Source organism: Orbicella faveolata, unplaced genomic scaffold (assembly GCF_042242905.1).
Source record: "Orbicella faveolata isolate gen_17 unplaced genomic scaffold, um_ofav_v1 contig_25, whole genome shotgun sequence".
Lineage (NCBI taxonomy): Eukaryota > Metazoa > Cnidaria > Anthozoa > Scleractinia > Merulinidae > Orbicella > Orbicella faveolata.
In genome coordinates this window covers 17,522,501-17,527,280 of record NW_028301553.1, presented here as the reverse complement: position 1 = coordinate 17,527,280, position 4,780 = coordinate 17,522,501, and the positions used below count along the sequence as shown (strand labels likewise).

Below are 4,780 nucleotides of genomic sequence, written 5' to 3'. Positions count from 1 at the left end.
GCAGAGATCTCAAGCACTGGCGAGGGGTCAGAAACAGTCTCTTTGCAGTCCCATTCGTCTCAGGCCTCGATACCAGAAGAAGAGATTAGTATATGGGTTGACGAGATGGAGGAACAAAACAGCAAACGGCAGAAATTAAAGGAAGCCGTCCACAGCATCTCAGGTGGCCGGTACAGCCCTGTAATGTCCACCTTTAACACGACGTGGGACGGCGTCTCTGACACCCAGCAGCGATATTACATCCGCAAAGCTAAAGAGAATATAGCGACCTCATTGTCTGTCATCACTCCCGGCCAAGAAGAACTGGTTTCGAAGGCGTTACAAACGGAGGTACTTTTGGATCCAAACAGAGACAACCAAGGAAAGCGCAAGCGTTTTGATCCCAACTCTGGTCTTGACGGCACTTTAGTCAAGGCCTATGAGCAAACAGGTCATTGGCAAACAAAGCGACAGATCCTTTCCCTCTTTGCAGACGACTTTTCAAGAGCTGAGCTTCAAGAGATGATCCCTGGGCTCTCCAAATGGCGCATTGATCAAGCTCGCCAGCATGCAACAGAAGCCGGAAAAGGCCAATCACTTCCCAAAATTCCTAGTTTCCGTACAAGAATTGAGCACGAAAAGGTGGATCATTTCATTGAATATATATCCAGACCAGAATTTGACCAGGACGTGGCGTTCGGGACAAAAACTCTCAAGCTTGACTCGGGAGAGAAGATTATCATACCAGCGGTCATTAGGACCGTCATCCCTTCACGCATCATCAGACAATATTTAGACTATTCAGTAAAGAACAAGAGTTCGAGCCAGCAAGCCAGCGTTCTCTCTACCGAATGATTAAGGTGTGTTCGGCCTCTATGCAGAAATCCCTTCAGGGACTTGACAACACCGCTGCAGAGGGGACAGAGGCATTTGACCAGGTATTTTTGATGTTGGAGGGCTTAGCAGATCAGGGCATCAGCGTGACTGCCACTCAGAAATTACTAAAGGATGGAAAAAGGTACTTGAAGAATGATTTCAAGACACATATCGGACGAGGTGAACATTGCGGTGATCACTGCACGGTCCACGCACTAAGTGACAGTAGTGCATGGGAGTTTAGGAGCGAATGTGATCACCAGCACTGCTACGAACGTGAGCGCTGTGAGTCTGGAAGGAGTACTGAGAGAGGTGGCAGAGATGCAAGACAAAGCGGCCATGACAGAAGAGGTGAGGGGTAGGCTGAGGTTTGAGTACACAGAGTGTGTGCGCAACATACAGGCTTGGAAGGCTCACTTGCTACGGTCAAGTAACTAGGACGAAGCCAAGCAACATATCCTCCAGAAGCTAGACGAGAACTCGTGTCTTGTCATAATGGACTGGGCAATGAAGTTTCTGCCTGTGCAATAAAGAGAACAGATGAGTGATTTTTTTTGGCAAGAGGGGAAGAAGCTGGCATATCAGCGCGGTAATCACTAGAGCAACAGTGGAGAGCAAGCATGAAGTCAAGTGCTTTGTACACATTTTCACTGAACAACTGCTCCCAAAATAGCTTTGCCGTTCTTTCAATCATAGAGGACTTGCTGCACAAAGTCAAACAGGAGTATCCAGTTGTGACAACAGCCTACCTCCGATCAGATAACGCTGGATGTTACTACAATGGGCATCTGTTGCTAAGTCTTAGAGAAGTCGGGGTGAGAACCGGTGTCAGGCCAGTGCGATATGATTTCTCAGAGCCACAGGCTGGTAAGGACATCTGCCATAGGAAGACTGCTGCTATGAAGGCACACATAAAGCGCTGGGTTAGCGAGAGACACGACGTCGTGACTGCTGGGGATATGAAAACAGCACTAGAATCCCATGGTGGTATCAAAGGGTGCGGAGCAGCGGTCGTCGAGGTGGACACGACCAGGGAGAGAAACAAAGATGGCAAGATACCAGGTATTAGTGTGTTGAGCAATTTCCAGTATGAGGAGTGTGGCATCCGTGTGTGGAAAGCGTACGACATCGGCCCTGGACGCCTCATCCCCTATAGTGATCTTGGAGTTACACCACAAGGAGATACTGGGCTGAGGGTGATAAAGCCATTTGGTCAAGCTACACACAGGGGAAGTGTGGGTGAGAGTGTCAGGTACCAGTCTGAGATCTACTCTTGCCAAGAGACTGGATGCGTCCTCACGTTCAAGACCCAAGTAGAGGCAAACAACCATATGGACACGGGCAAGCACCGTCTTGAGGTGGACTGCGAGTCCATGTATGACCGCGTTAGGAGGAAATGGGCGGGAATTACGACAGGGGTTACGTTTGCTCCGGATGTGCCATCAACCTCATCGCAAGGTGAGGATAGTGGCAGCGCTGTCAGAGGATATGACCTTAGATTATTGGGGTGGGCCCTGAAGATAACAAAACGACCCACCAGAATGACTGATAATGTGCACTGTGAACAGCAGGAGGCTCTTAAAAGCCTAAAAGAGGACAACTCCATCATGGTCCTTCCGGCCGATAAAGGTCGCGCCAGCGTAATCCTGGACGCTGACACATACCACGCAAAAATGTCAGCGCTAATTGATTCCGGACCGTACCAGCTGCTCAACAAAGATCCGACAGACCGCTTGACCCGGAAGCTATCTGAAAAGCTGCTAACCCTGAAACGGAGTGGACACATATCAGAGGCGGTTTGTAATAAGATCAGACCCCGACACAAACAACCACCTAGGATCTATGGTTTGCCGAAGATCCACAAGGCCGACACACCGCTTAGGCCAATTGTGTCGTGTGTCAACACCTTTGCATACGACCTGTCTGCTTTCTTGGCTAACGTATTATCTCCTCTTGCAGGTAACTCGAACTTCACAGTGAAGAACTCAACTGACTTCGCCTCTACCATCGCCAGTGAAGAGATCCAGGACCACGAGATCATGGTGTCTTTCGACGTGGAGTCACTGTTTACCAACGTACCGATCGAGGGCGCCGTACAAGCCGCGCTACAAAAAATGGAGAACGACGCAGGCCTAGCTGACCGCACGACACTTACACCAGTTCAAATCGCGGACCTCTTGGATTTCGTATTAAGATCTACGTACTTCCAGTACAACGGATCGATTTACGAACAACGAGACGGCGCAGCCATGGGGAGCCCTGTATCCGCGGTTATTGCTAATCTCTACATGGAGATATTTGAAGAACAAGCAATAGAGTCCGCACCTTGCAAGCCTAAGATCTGGAAACGCTACGTAGATGATACTTTCACCATCCTGGATCGGGATAGAGTTGACGTCTTCCTGCAACACCTGAACAGTCAACAACCATCAATCCGTTTCACCATGGAGATCGAGAACAACAACAAGATCGCCTTTCTCGACACGTCAGTTTACAGAGAACCTGATGGCCGCCTTACCACCAGTGTCTACAGGAAACCAACACATACTGATCAGTACCCAGCGTATGATTCACACCACTCTCAGTCAGTAACGCGCGGTATTGTGAAGTGTCTGTACGACCGGCCTAAACGTCTCGTGACCAAGCCATCAGTAATCGCTGGAGAGAAGAAACATCTGTCATCTGTACTTGTTTCTAACGGATATCCCTCCTCTTTTGTACAGAAGATCACAAAGGCACGAAAAACTCCAAGAAGAGAGCCTGTCGCGGAATTTAAATCCACCGCCGTTTTACCTTATGTCCAAGGAGTTTCGGAGTCTCTCCGCCGCTGCCTAGAACAACAAGGCATTCGCACCGTCTTTAAGTCCGACACGACACTTCGGTGACACTTAGTGCGACCAAAGGACACCGTCAACCCGGCTAAACAAGAAGGTGTTGTCTACAGGATTCCCTGTGAGTGCGGCAAAGTCTACATCGGGGAAACAGGGAGATCTATGCAGGAGAGGATCAAATAACACGACAGGGATATACAACTCGCCCGTACCCAGACCTCCGCCGTTTCTGAACACACCCACGAGACCGGCCACTATCCTATCTGGAATGAGGTCAAGTTTATTGATCGAGATCCTCACTGGTACACACGTAGGGTCAAGGAAGCTATTCACATAAGACTTCACCCTAACAACATCAACAGCGATAGTGGAATTGAAATTCCTGAAGCATGGATACCCACGATCAAGAAATACAACAACAGGAGAACGGTACAACAGCGGACCACTGAGGGAACAGCTACTCGCCCGAACAATGGAACAATAGGAGGATCGAAATGCACCAATCACAGCCGACCTTTGTGATATAAATGATACCGTGAAATCAGTCGACCTTATCGCCTGAAGAAGACTAGCAGTAAGCAGTCGAAACGTCGCGATCTACATCTCAGTGACTACATCGTGAGACAAACGATAATACACTTTATTATTGCATCTACCACGATGAATAACAACAACCTTTTCCTCGACATTATATTTTTCTCTTAGTCATAGTAAAAAAGCCAATAAGGCCTCCAACATGTTGCAAATCAAGAGGAAATTTTTCCCGGAAAAACTACAATTATGCAAATTAGGAAATTAAGTTAAAGCAGGAGCCATAATCGGGAACGGAGACCGTGAGCGCGCGCCATTTCTAGTATTGGGGTTGTCCCCATGATAGGGGACAATAATTCTATTCTTAGAACAAATTGCGCCATCGCCTGCGGCACACGCGCGTGCATGCTGCAAGGATTTGTGCGGATGTCGCGCGGGGGAAATGGCGTCCGAAATTCTCGAAATGTTTCATGTTTTTGGCCCACAACTCAACGCGTTTACGTCTGTTGGAATTTTGCTTAAGTATTTTCGTCGTAAGCTGCTCCAGTTTGGGTGAAGTAAGA

General features: G+C 48.5%; 1 pseudogene; it reads left to right on the top strand.

Annotated features, from left to right (window-relative positions):
* Positions 1-434: 434 nt before the first annotated feature.
* Positions 435-3,740, top strand: LOC149109208 (uncharacterized; annotated as a pseudogene).
* Positions 3,741-4,780: the final 1,040 nt, after the last annotated feature.